We start from the raw sequence: 15,051 nt of genomic DNA, 5'->3' as shown, positions 1-15,051 counted from the left end.
ATGTTAAACCATTACACCATTGAAAAACTGGTTACGTCTGCAATCGAAAGAAAAATGACTATAGTTGAAGAGGTAATGGCCCCTAAACTATGTTCTGGGATGAAAGTTACAGCTTCAGTGAAATCCATTTGCAAATCAGAGTGATAGATTAGAATCTAGAGCCAACGGTACGTTTTCTATGTTAAACCATTACACCATTGAAAAACTGGTTACGTTTGCAATCGAAAGAAAAATGACTATAGTTGAAGAGGTAATGGCCCCTAAACTATGTTCTGGGATGAAAGTTACAGCTTCAGTGAAATCCGTTTGCAAATCGGAGTGATAGATTAGAATCTAGAGCCAACGGTACGTTTTCTATGTTAAACCATTACACCATTGAAAAACTGGTTACGTTTGCAATCGAAAGAAAAATGACTATAGTTGAAGAGGTAATGGCCCCTAAACTATGTTCTGGGATGAAAGTTACAGCTTCAGTGAAATCCGTTTGCAAATCGGAGTGATAGATTAGAATCTAGAGCCAACGGTACGTTTTCTATGTTAAACCATTACACCATTGAAAAACTAGTTACGTTTGCAATCGAAAGAAAAATGACTATAGTTGAAGAGGTAATGGCCCCTAAACTATGTTCTGGGATGAAAAATACAGCTTCAGTGAAATCCGTTTGCAAATCGGAGTGATAGATTAGAATCTAGAGCCAACGGTACGTTTTCTATGTTAAACCATTACACCATTGAAAAACTGGTTACGTTTGCAATCGAAAGAAAAATGACTATAGTTGAAGAGGTAATGGCCCCTAAACTATGTTCTGGGATGAAAGTTACAGCTTCAGTGAAATCCGTTTGCAAATCGGAGTGATAGATTAGAATCTAGAGCCAACGGTACGTTTTCTATGTTAAACCATTACACCATTGAAAAACTAGTTACGTTTGCAATCGAAAGAAAAATGACTATAGTTGAAGAGGTAATGGCCCCTAAACTATGTTCTGGGAAGAAAAATACAGCTTCAGTGAAATCCGTTTGCAAATCGGAGTGATAGATTAGAATCTAGAGCCAACGGTACGTTTTCTATGTTAAACCACTACACCATTGAAAAACTGGTTACGTTTGCAATCGAAAGAAAAATTACTATAGTTGAAGAGGTAATGGCCCCTAAACTATGTTCTGGGATGAAAAATACAGCTTCAGTAAAATCCGTTTGCAAATCGGAGTGATAGATTAGAATCTAGAGCCAACGGTAAGTTTTCTATGTTAAACCATTACACCATTGAAAAACTGGTTACGTTTGCAATTGAAAGAAAAATGACTATAGTTGAAGAAGTAATGGCCCCTAAACTATGTTCTGGGATGAAAGTTACAGCTTCAGTGAAATCCGTTTGCAAATCGGAGTGATAGATTAGAATCTAGAGCCAACGGTACGTTTTCTATGTTAAACCACTACACCATTGAAAAACTGGTTACGTTTGCAATCGAAAGAAAAATTACTATAGTTGAAGAGGTAATGGCCCCTAAACTATGTTCTGGGATGAAAAATACAGCTTCAGTAAAATCCGTTTGCAAATCGGAGTGATAGATTAGAATCTAGAGCCAACGGTACGTTTTCTATGTTAAACCATTACACCATTGAAAAACTAGTTACGTTTGCAATCGAAAGAAAAATGACTATAGTTGAAGAGGTAATGGCCCCTAACCTATGTTCTGGGATGAAAAATACAGCTTCAGTGAAATCCGTTTGCAAATCGGAGTGATAGATTAGAATCTAGAGCCAAACGTTTTCTATGTTAAACCATTACACCATTGAAAAACTGGTTACGTCTGCAATCGAAAGAAAAATGACTATAGTTGAAGAGGTAATGGCCCCTAAACTATGTTCTGGGATGAAAAATACAGCTTCAGTGAAATCCGTTTGCAAATCGGAGTGATAGATTAGAATCTAGAGCCAACGGTAAGTTTTCTATGTTAAACCATTACACCATTGAAAAACTGGTTACGTTTGCAATTGAAAGAAAAATGACTATAGTTGAAGAAGTAATGGCCCCTAAACTATGTTCTGGGATGAAAGTTACAGCTTCAGTGAAATCCGTTTGCAAATCGGAGTGATAGATTAGAATCTAGAGCCAACGGTACGTTTTCTATGTTAAACCATTACACCATTGAAAAACTGGTTACGTTTGCAATCGAAAGAAAAATGACGGGGGGCGCTAGTGAGGCGCTTACTGGAGAAGATGTGCCTTCAGTGAGCTCCTGCTTCACATCCAGACTGCACTTGATATACCCCACGGATCTGGACGAGTGATACCTTGAATCGAAGCTATAGGGCCCAGGAATGCATAGGAGCCCTCAACAGTACCCTCTGAGAAGCCGCAAATCTGCAAGACCCCTGCTTTCTCCACTTCGTTTCAGGAGGAATTTTTCCAAGATGGCCGACAGGGCCTTGCCTGAAAACACAGCTCAGCTTCTCCCTGCAGCTTCCCTGCCTCCCACGGATGATCCAGCTTACATGGAGGACCAGTTCCCGGGACCCTCGCAAGAACTATCACCAGGTCAGCCTCCTAGATCGCCCGGCTTAACACCAGGTGCGTCACAGCCGCCACCGCTAATTACGCATGCCGCTACGCATAGTACGCATAAAATACGCATGCCGCATGCAAGTCAATGGCGGAAAATACGCGTAAAAATACGCATTACGCATACGGCAATACGCAATGCCATGCAGAAGATACGCTTGAGCATGCGCATCAAACGCCACCTAGACCTGCGCAACAAAGTACGCATCGGACACCCGAACGCGTACGAACCCAACAAGAAGGTACGCATGAAAATACGCATGGTGAAGAGAAGGATACGCGTCAGTCATCACAATTACAGGGCATGTCAGCAGAAGACCTGATGCGTACCATGAGGCGTATTTTTAAGGAGGAATTACGCGATGCGGTGGATGAACTCTCTCAGCAAATAAATGATATCGGGCAAAGAGTTGATGTCTTGGAGAAGCAAACAGATGACTTAGTTACAGCCATTAATCAAGACAGAAAACAGCTCGATGACCATGATGATAGGCTGGACGCGCATGAAGCGAAGCTGGAAGATCTGGAGAACCGCAGTAGAAGAGCAAATGTGAGGATCCGAGGACTCCCTGAGTCTTTTGAGGACCCAGAAGCGATAGCCAACAAGCTTTTTGCAACTCTTCTCCCCCAAGTTGATCCTGCTCATTGGACGGTGATTCGCATCCACAGGGCTTTAACCAAACCAAGAAACCCAGATCTTCCGCGTGATATTATAGCTAAGCTGGCTTCAGAGGATGCGCGAGACAAAATCCTGGTGGCAGCAAGGGATCTTACAACACTCCCAGAAGTCCCGGGCTCAGTCCAATTGTATGCCGACCTTGCACCAGCTACCATTGCTAGACGACGAGAAATGAGGCCGTACACGCTGGCTCTGCAACAGCATTCCATCAAATATCGATGGGGCTTCCCCTTCTTGCTGACCTTCAAGATTAATGGCAAACTATACAACTGCAAGAGACCGGAGGAGGCGGCTCAGGCCCTCAATGAGGCGTCTATCCCCTTCACCATTCCGAAGCCGGGCCAACCACCTCCCAAGACCCAACGTTCTGGGAAACCACGAAGAGTATGGAAAACGGCTGGAGGCTCTTCATTTCGCCCGCGGCAGTTGGACATGGATGCGGCCTGATGCCCTGATTCGAGTTTCCATTTGAATGACCTATAGTGGTCTATGGCACCCATCAGGTGTCCCAAACATGTCAATCCCCTTTATGATGTGGGTGACATTTCAACATGAGCAATTCCCCTAATTGACTCATTGGTTTTGTGTGGCCTCTACATGCGCCATTACCCTTTATGATGTGGGTGGCGTGAAGACACCATCCGTTTCTTGGAAGAAGTTTTAAGACTCAAGGTTTACTCCAGGCTTGGAGGTAACCTGGCCGGCTGAAAAAGGCCCGGCATAATATTTCAGCATTGCCCCTTTATGATGTTGGGCAGATGCCGTGATTATAATTTCATACTGGACTAAGTAGAGGCCACACATCTGTTATAGAATGGGCAGCATCCGGCTGCTGTGAGTTTGGGAACAGAGACACCTGAGTGCATCGCACAGTACTTTTGCCTCTGCCAGATGCATTGGATGCCCCATGATTGTTTTATAGTTATCTTGCTAATATGCCATTAGGTTAGACATTCGGTTAATATGTCTGGACTTTTTAGACCTTAACATAGGAAGGTTTATATTGCGGGTTCGCTGTGTTTGGATCCGTGTGGTTATAATTGTTGTTAATTATATTAGATATCTATGCAGTCAGATGTGATACACTGTGGCTGTTCCCCCCTTGTTAGATGGTGCCTGGAGTTAGGCGGGCGCTTTTTGCGCGGGCCCGACCCCAACCACCATCATCGCACGCTTGTGCTGTCCCCCCCCTGATAGGTCAAGAAGACACACGGGGTGCGGTGTGTTTCAACACCAGCCCCCTCCTTACAATGTTCAGAATAGACAAGAATCCAAGCCAGACTTGTTCAGCTGTCCTTTTAGCTTTCCAATATTTCATGAGAATCTTCCCATTTATTCCACCATGAGCAATAAACCCTGCAACATTGTTACCCATAATGTAAGAGGCCTGAACTCCCCCCATAAACGAAAGAAGGCACTTGTTGAGCTGGCCCGATCTTCCCCAGACGTGATCTGTCTCCAGGAGTCCCACTTCACTAATAAATCATATCCTAAATTCTTTCATCCCAAATATAAAAGAGCATTCTGTTCAAACTACACCCAGAAAAAAAGAGGAGTGGTTATTCTCTTGGCGAACTCGTTTCCTTTTGAGGTAAGCTCTTGCCTCACTGACTCCGAGGGAACACATTGTATTCTCCTTGGTCAGTATCAAAACAAAACACTTTGCATTACAAACATTTACGCCCCCCCTGACCGGACCACGGAGGTTATTTCCGGAGTATCGGACATTCTTTTAACTTTGAAGTTTGATACTTTGATCTGGGCGGGAGACTTTAATATTACCCCAAACAATAATTTAGACAGAACGCACCCGCAGAGATCAACGGAAGCTAAAAGAGCGAAAGCTATCTTTGAAAAAATACTTAAGCTTCATTCTTTGGTGGACTCCTGGAGGGAGAGCAATGGCAAACAAAGAGGTTACACATATATGTCGGCCCCCCATAATTCATACTCCAGGATCGATTTCATACTTATATCACTCACTAGTCTTCCCTCCCTGATTTACGCCAGAAATCTGCTGTGTCCGTGGTCGGATCATGACCCCCTTCTTATAGCTCTAAATTCATTGACACCTAAAACATCCAGAGCCCCCTGGCGTCTGAATGAGGCCCTTCTATATAATTCAGATATTAGTAGTGGAATCGAGAATACGATCTCTGAATACTTTCGTATAAACGATACAGGAGACATATCCCCGTTGACAGTGTGGCTAGCGCATAAGGCGGTAGTGAGAGGTGATCTGATCCAGGCAGCCTCCAAATTCAAGAGAGATAGAAATAAGATTATTTCCGATATTGAATTTAAACTGCATAAGCTTCATATGGTTAACACGCTGCAGCCATCAAGATTCCTTCTAAAACAAATTCAAGATTTGCAATTACAGGCTGATGCCCTTCTCAACTCAGAAACAGAAAAGGCTCTTAGATGGACTGCTGCGGCCTCATACGATCAGCTAAATAAACCTAAAAGATGGCTAGCAGCCAAACTTCGGGCCCAACAGACCGTCAACCGAATCCTTAAAATTAGGGGCAAGGATGGAAATGTTACTTCCAATCCAGATACGATATATGAAATATTCTCTGACTATTATAAGGAGTTATATAGCGATAAAGATGATAATACCTACGCTCAGAGCAGACAAAATTTTTTAGACTCCACTATTAAAAAGACCCTGACCGCGGACACAGTTAAGATGTTGAATGCTGACATAACCCAGGAGGAAATTCACTTGGCAATTAAGAAGCTTAAAAGAGCAAAAGCCCCTGGACCCGATGGTTTCTCCCCCATATACTATAAAAAGTACGAGGCCCTTTTATCCCCCCACCTCCAAAAATGCTTTAATTATTTGATGCAGGGAAATATACCCCCCACAGACTTTCTGTCCTCAGCAGTTGTGATGATTCCTAAACCACCTGCCGGCTTTAATCCACAGAGACCAGGTTGGTTTTGTGCCAAAAAGGCAAGCCCCTGACAACATCCGTAAGATTGTTACCCTGCAACATTATTGTAAGCAGACCGCCACATGTGTGGCCATCTTGGCTCTTGATATGGAGAAGGCATTTGACCTGATACGGTGGCCATACATGGAGGCGGTCCTGCAAAAATATGGGGTGCACGGAAATTATTTGAAGGCCATCTCGGCACTATATTCCCCGTCTACTGCCACCCTGAAGATGCCCTCCATCACTAAACGATCATTCTCAATCCAGAGGGGCACACGGCAGGGATGTCCCTTATCGCCGGGATTATTTGCACTTATGATGGAACCTTTGGCAGAAAAGATCCGACGGAACCCCGAAATAGTGGGGGTGAGGGTGGGGTCCAGGGAATATAAAACATCACTATTCGCTGACGATGTCCTCTTGACCCTTACCTCGCCCCATGACTCGATTCCAAAGTTGTTGGAGGAGATTGAAAACTTCTCGCCCTTCTCTGGGTTCCGTTTAAATTTAGATAAATCTGAACTTATGATTTCAAAAATGGACCGGACAGACGCGGCACTTTTGGCCAAGCGATATGGGCTGCAATTTCAATCTCAATTTATCCAATACCTGGGCATCAAGCTAGCAGCGGACCCCTCTAACCTCTATAAATTAAATTATCCCTCAATGTATTCTAGATTGACTCATGATCTGGAGAGCTGGGAGGACTATCCCCTGTCCATGCTCGGACGGATTTCAGCCGTCAGGATGACGCTCCTACCTAGGTTGCTGTACTTATTCCGAACTATCCCCGTAGCTGTAACGAAAGGCCCGGTTCAGCACTTGCAAACGCTGATACAAAAGTTTATATGGAGGAAGCGGAAGGCCAGAATAAAATATCTTACGCTAGCCAGGCCCAGAGACCTTGGAGGACTTAATGCTCCACTTTTATTTAATTATTATAAAGCGGCCCAGATAGCTCAGTTAGCAACAGCGAATGCCAACCCACTGATAGCCCCATTATGGGTGGAAATTGAATCACAGCTAGTGTCTCCCCTATCTCTAGCAGGTTTGATGTGGGCCAAGAAGATCCCGATTGCTAAAATTAGGAAGCTCTCCCCAGTCTCAGCCCACTCACTTAGCCTGTGGTCTAAAATTAGATTTGTTATGCGATTGCAATCCACACCCTCGTGTATGACCCAAATATTCCGCAACCCGGACTTTGTACCGGGCCAATCCATGAACCAATTCAAATGGTGGTATACGAAAGGATTTCAGACTGTGGGGAAATTTCTATGTTCTTTCAAAATCTCCACTCCCGCCCAGTTTATTAAGAACCATAGTGTCCCCAGGGAAGAGTTGGGTAGGCTGGACCTAATATTTAAGTATTTGTCCACTCTGGATCCTAAAAGAGAAGTCCTGACGTACTGTCCCTTTGAAGTCAGGTGCAAGAATGGGCCCATGGACAGAGGCTTTATCTCAGAACTATATGCAATCCTCTCTTACCCCACGATTGATGGCAAGCTTAAAGCCCAGATTGATTGGGAGAAGGACAGCGGGATGGAGATTTCTGAGTCCAAGTGGACCCATTGTTGCACATCACTGACACGAGGTTCCTTATTCTATTCGTCTATAGAGACATCATTCAAATTACTCCACAGAATTCACCTCACCCCCGTCAAATTGCATATCTTCAACTCAACGGCCTCTCCATATTGTTTCCGGAAATGCGGACAGATTGGGTCCTTGTGGCACATCTGGTGGGCTTGCCCTAAGGCACACACATTCTGGTCAGGGATCTGGAGTAAAATTCAACTAATCACTGGTATACAATCTGATATGGATCCTTCTGTGATTTTACTAGGTAACCGCCCTAAATCAGTGAAATATGCCACACATAAACTGGTCCAATTCGCACTTTCACAAGCTAGAAGACACCTGGCCTCCAAATGGAAATCAACTGGGCTGTCAGTGGACGAGGTCTTTCGCAATCTTAATAACACCATGACTTCTGAGCATATTAGAGCTAAGATTTTCGATACAACTGAATTTTTTTTTAAAGTATGGGATCCATGGATTGAGTGGCAGGACAATGCCGGCCTTTCATACGTCCTCCACTCCTTCTAGGATAGCTCCATCCCCCGGGTCTCTGACCATATACTTATTGGGTAACGACATACATGCTAGTTTGGCAGTTGAACATGTGAGATATCTCATACTCTATGTCTTTTATAGCTCATTCTGAACACGAAAGCTTATCAAAGTACCGGCTGGGTGGGTGCACGCTCCACCCCCTATGACCTATCCCTCCCCTCCATTCCCCCCCCCCCACCACCACACCCTTTCCTCCCTATCCTACTGGGTGTACCATTGGCATGATGTGGAGTCCCCACCCATGGTCCATCCTTTCACCCCCTACCCTTCCCCCCCTTAGCCACCCCCTTATTCCCACCCCCCCTACCCCCCTTACTATATTGCAAGTATGTTAAGATGTTTTGGATATATCTTTGTATTATTTGTACGCATTTTTGTATGTTTTTGGCTCTCAAGAAAAACATCTGTTTTATGTGACCCTGATTATCTGTTCTGTAAGATATTCCCCACATGTGGGGAAATTTTGATATTTTGACTCGTTTGTTAACTGAATCATATCTTAATAAACACCCTTGGAACGAAAGAAAAATGACTATGGTTGAAGAGGTAATGGCCCCTAAACTATGTTCTGGGATGAAAGTTACAGCTTCAGTGAAATCCGTTTGCAAATCGGAGTGATAGATTAGAATCTAGAGCCAACGGCACGTTTTCTATGTTAAACCATTACACCATTGAAAAACTGGTTACGTTTGCAATCGAAAGAAAAATGACTATAATTGAAGAGGTAATGGCCCCTAAACTATGTTCTGGGATGAAAAATACAGCTTCAGTGAAATCCGTTTGCAAATCGGAGTGATAGATTAGAATCTAGAGCCAACGGTACGTTTTCTATGTTAAACCATTACACCATTGAAAAACTGGTTACGTCTGCAATCGAAAGAAAAATGACTATAGTTGAAGAGGTAATGGCCCCTAAACTATGTTCTGGGATGAAAAATACAGCTTCAGTGAAATCCGTTTGCAAATCGGAGTGATAGATTAGAATCTAGAGCCAACGGTACGTTTTCTATGTTAAACCATTACACCATTGAAAAACTGGTTACGTTTGCAATCGAAAGAAAAATGACTATAATTGAAAAGGTAATGGCCCCTAAACTATGTTCTGGGATGAAAAATACAGCTTCAGTGAAATCCGTTTGCAAATCGGAGTGATAGATTAGAATCTAGAGCCAACGGTACGTTTTCTATGTTAAACCATTACACCATTGAAAAACTGGTTACGTTTGCAATCGAAAGAAAAATGACTATAGTTGAAGAGGTAATGGCCCCTAAACTATGTTCTGGGATGAAAGTTACAGCTTCAGTGAAATCCGTTTGCAAATCGGAGTGATAGATTAGAATCTAGAGCCAACGGTGCGTTTTCTATGTTAAACCATTACACCATTGAAAAACTGGTTACGTTTGCAATCGAAAGAAAAATGACTATAATTGAAGAGGTAATGGCCCCTAAACTATGTTCTGGGATGAAAAATACAGCTTCAGTGAAATCCGTTTGCAAATCGGAGTGATAGATTAGAATCTAGAGCCAACGGTACGTTTTCTATGTTAAACCATTACACCATTGAAAAACTGGTTACGTCTGCAATCGAAAGAAAAATGACTATAGTTGAAGAGGTAATGGCCCCTAAACTATGTTCTGGGATGAAAGTTACAGCTTCAGTGAAATCCGTTTGCAAATCGGAGTGATAGATTAGAATCTAGAGCCAACGGTACGTTTTCTATGTTAAACCATTACACCATTGAAAAACTGGTTACGTTTGCAATCGAAAGAAAAATGACTATAATTGAAGAGGTAATGGCCCCTAAACTATGTTCTGGGATGAAAAATACAGCTTCAGTGAAATCCGTTTGCAAATCGGAGTGATAGATTAGAATCTATAGCCAACGGTACGTTTTCTATGTTAAACCATTACACCATTGAAAAACTGCAATCGAAAGAAAAATGACTATAGTTGAAGAGGTAATGGCCCCTAAACTATGTTCTGGGATGAAAGTTACAGCTTCAGTGAAATCCGTTTGCAAATCGGAGTGATAGATTAGAATCTAGAGCCAACGGTACGTTTTCTATGTTAAACCATTACACCATTGAAAAACTGGTTACGTTTGCAATCGAAAGAAAAATGACTATAGTTGAAGAGGTAATGGCCCCTAAACTATGTTCTGGGATGAAAAATACAGCTTCAGTGAAATCCGTTTGCAAATCGGAGTGATAGATTAGAATCTAGAGCCAACGGTAAGTTTTCTATGTTAAACCATTACACCATTGAAAAACTGGTTACGTTTGCAATCGAAAGAAAAATGACTATAGTTGAAGAGGTAATGGCCCCTAAACTATGTTCTGGGATGAAAAATACAGCTTCAGTGAAATCCGTTTGCAAATCGGAGTGATAGATTAGAATCTAGAGCCAACGGTACGTTTTCTATGTTAAACCATTACACCATTGAAAAACTGGTTACGTTTGCAATCGAAAGAAAAATGACTATAGTTGAAGAGGTAATGGCCCCTAAACTATGTTCTGGGATGAAAAATACAGCTTCAGTGAAATCCGTTTGCAAATCGGAGTGATAGATTAGAATCTAGAGCCAACGGTAAGTTTTCTATGTTAAACCATTACACCATTGAAAAACTGGTTACGTTTGCAATCGAAAGAAAAATGACTATAGTTGAAGAGGTAATGGCCCCTAAACTATGTTCTGGGATGAAAAAATACAGCTTCAGTGAAATCCGTTTGCAAATCGGAGTGATAGATTAGAATCTAGAGCCAACGGTACGTTTTCTATGTTAAACCATTACACCATTGAAAAACTGGTTACGTTTGCAATCGAAAGAAAAATGACTATAGTTGAAGAGGTAATGGCCCCTAAACTATGTTCTGGGATGAAAAATACAGCTTCAGTGAAATCCGTTTGCAAATCGGAGTGATAGATTAGAATCTAGAGCCAACGGTACGTTTTCTATGTTAAACCATTACACCATTGAAAAACTGGTTACGTTTGCAATCGAAAGAAAAATGACTATAGTTGAAGAGGTAATGGCCCCTAAACTATGTTCTGGGATGAAAGTTACAGCTTCAGTGAAATCCGTTTCCAAATCGGAGTGATAGATTAGAATCTAGAGCCAACGGTACGTTTTCTATGTTAAACCATTACACCATTGAAAAACTGGTTACGTCTGCAATCGAAAGAAAAATGACTATAGTTGAAGAGGTAATGGCCCCTAAACTATGTTCTGGGATGAAAGTTACAGCTTCAGTGAAATCCGTTTGCAAATCAGAGTGAGAGATTAGAATCTAGAGCCAACGGTACGTTTTCTATGTTAAACCATTACACCATTGAAAAACTGGTTACGTTTGCAATCGAAAGAAAAATGACTATAGTTGAAGAGGTAATGGCCCCTAAACTATGTTCTGGGATGAAAGTTACAGCTTCAGTGAAATCCGTTTGCAAATCGGAGTGATAGATTAGAATCTAGAGCCAACGGTACGTTTTCTATGTTAAACCATTACACCATTGAAAAACTGGTTACGTTTGCAATCGAAAGAAAAATGACTATAGTTGAAGAGGTAATGGCCCCTAAACTATGTTCTGGGATGAAAGTTACAGCTTCAGTGAAATCCGTTTGCAAATCGGAGTGATAGATTAGAATCTAGAGCCAACGGTACGTTTTCTATGTTAAACCATTACACCATTGAAAAACTGGTTACGTCTGCAATCGAAAGAAAAATGACTATAGTTGAAGAGGTAATGGCCCCTAAACTATGTTCTGGGATGAAAGTTACAGCTTCAGTGAAATCCATTTGCAAATCAGAGTGATAGATTAGAATCTAGAGCCAACGGTACGTTTTCTATGTTAAACCATTACACCATTGAAAAACTGGTTACGTTTGCAATCGAAAGAAAAATGACTATAGTTGAAGAGGTAATGGCCCCTAAACTATGTTCTGGGATGAAAGTTACAGCTTCAGTGAAATCCGTTTGCAAATCGGAGTGATAGATTAGAATCTAGAGCCAACGGTACGTTTTCTATGTTAAACCATTACACCATTGAAAAACTGGTTACGTTTGCAATCGAAAGAAAAATGACTATAGTTGAAGAGGTAATGGCCCCTAAACTATGTTCTGGGATGAAAGTTACAGCTTCAGTGAAATCCGTTTGCAAATCGGAGTGATAGATTAGAATCTAGAGCCAACGGTACGTTTTCTATGTTAAACCATTACACCATTGAAAAACTAGTTACGTTTGCAATCGAAAGAAAAATGACTATAGTTGAAGAGGTAATGGCCCCTAAACTATGTTCTGGGATGAAAAATACAGCTTCAGTGAAATCCGTTTGCAAATCGGAGTGATAGATTAGAATCTAGAGCCAACGGTACGTTTTCTATGTTAAACCATTACACCATTGAAAAACTGGTTACGTTTGCAATCGAAAGAAAAATGACTATAGTTGAAGAGGTAATGGCCCCTAAACTATGTTCTGGGATGAAAAATACAGCTTCAGTGAAATCCGTTTGCAAATCGGAGTGATAGATTAGAATCTAGAGCCAAACGGTAAGTTTTCTATGTTAAACCATTACACCATTGAAAAACTGGTTACGTTTGCAATCGAAAGAAAAATGACTATAGTTGAAGAGGTAATGGCCCCTAAACTATGTTCTGGGATGAAAAATACAGCTTCAGTGAAATCCGTTTGCAAATCGGAGTGATAGATTAGAATCTAGAGCCAACGGTAAGTTTTCTATGTTAAACCATTACACCATTGAAAAACTGGTTACGTTTGCAATCGAAAGAAAAATGACTATAGTTGAAGAGGTAATGGCCCCTAAACTATGTTCTGGGATGAAAAATACAGCTTCAGTGAAATCCGTTTGCAAATCGGAGTGATAGATTAGAATCTAGAGCCAACGGTACGTTTTCTATGTTAAACCATTACACCATTGAAAAACTGGTTACGTTTGCAATCGAAAGAAAAATGACTATAGTTGAAGAGGTAATGGCCCCTAAACTATGTTCTGGGATGAAAGTTACAGCTTCAGTGAAATCCGTTTGCAAATCAGAGTGATAGATTAGAATCTAGAGCCAACGGTACGTTTTCTATGTTAAACCATTACACCATTGAAAAACTGGTTACGTTTGCAATCGAAAGAAAAATGACTATAGTTGAAGAGGTAATGGCCCCTAAACTATGTTCTGGGATGAAAGTTACAGCTTCAGTGAAATCCGTTTGCAAATCGGAGTGATAGATTAGAATCTAGAGCCAACGGTACGTTTTCTATGTTAAACCAATATCAATTGTTTTTATTGAAGTTTTTCAAAGTTTAACAATACAATAAACAGACAGGTATTGTGTCAATAGCATAAAATAAGCTACCTGTGTATATAAGTAATACAATAACATTAAGTAGCAGAATAACAATTTAAATTTACAAGACATAAAACATATATGATAATTATGAAATGTTAAGTTGCATGAGAAGAGATCCATGGATAAACAGATTATATTGTTTGAGAATAAAACATCTTAATTGGTTATGATTAAGGAGAAAGAAAATTTTGGGTTAACAAATGAAAATAATCCCTATGTTCAATTTGTACAGTACCGCTTAAATAATGCGTATTATTGTCGAGGGTTACTTTCTTGTATTATACGCTATAAAATTTGGGATGACAATTCACTTATGTGTAGATGCGTATCTTTTAGGCGTCTTGACGCGTCTAAAATTACGCATTTAACGCGTACAATCATGCTTACCATGCGTATTTTTGTATTTTATGCATATACGCGTATTTTCATAAAAGCGGTTTAGTAGCAGTTTTTTAGCGGCAAAAAGCCGCAAAACCGCCACCAAAACGCCAAAAAGCGGCAAACCGCGTTTTTTGCGCGTTTTTCGCAAAATTGCCCAAATTTTCCCAAATTTTTAAGGAATTGACTCAGAAACTCAAATTAAGTAGATTCTTACCTCCAGATAATAAATTGAGGGGTAGTAATGCATAAATGCACTTACTCACACAAATGCCCAAAAAACGCATAAAACCTATGTTTACTTAAGAGTCTATGAATAATCTTAATTTGTTAAAACGGAAGCTAAAACTAAAACTAAAAATACACTGGAATGAGTTAATGAATTAAACATAAATAACCTAGCCAACTGGCTAGGGGGGGGAGGGGGCTATTGTGACATATACCTGTAAAGTTGTAAGTAAGCAATTTAAATCAAATATATATTTGACATGTAGTAGTCAGTGAAAGGGATGTTACTAAGAAGCTTCTCCATCCTGGTGTGCATGGCAAGATGGTTGAGTTATGCTCAGTAAGAAGGGGACTCTCTCAACCTGGGAAATGAGGGGTGGCCTCTGCATAGATCCCAGGGAGTGAGGCCTATATACATAGTTTCCACCATGCCGCAGGTTGCACACCAAAAATGAATATTTTCCAAAGTCTGACTTATCATGTTTACTCACTTATAGAAACTTCAAGTTATTGATAAGTATAGATAACAGCTTAAAGACAAACTACACTATCCTAACCTAACTACCTAATCTACTTGCACACTGTTTTGTCCACAAGTTCAATTATCAATAATCAGAATCTAAGATGCAGAATACTTCAGGAATGTTGACAGGATCACACCAAGCACACCCATACCGCTCCATCTAAATGTCTGGAATAATCCAGTTCAAAAGTCTAATACTTTTGAACTTGGGTATACCGTAGGCCAGAGATTGACTTTCAT

Source organism: Hyperolius riggenbachi, chromosome 11, assembly GCF_040937935.1.
Source record: "Hyperolius riggenbachi isolate aHypRig1 chromosome 11, aHypRig1.pri, whole genome shotgun sequence".
NCBI lineage: Eukaryota > Metazoa > Chordata > Amphibia > Anura > Hyperoliidae > Hyperolius > Hyperolius riggenbachi.
The sequence above is the reverse complement of the archived record's forward strand: the minus strand, read 5'-3'. Positions refer to the sequence as shown.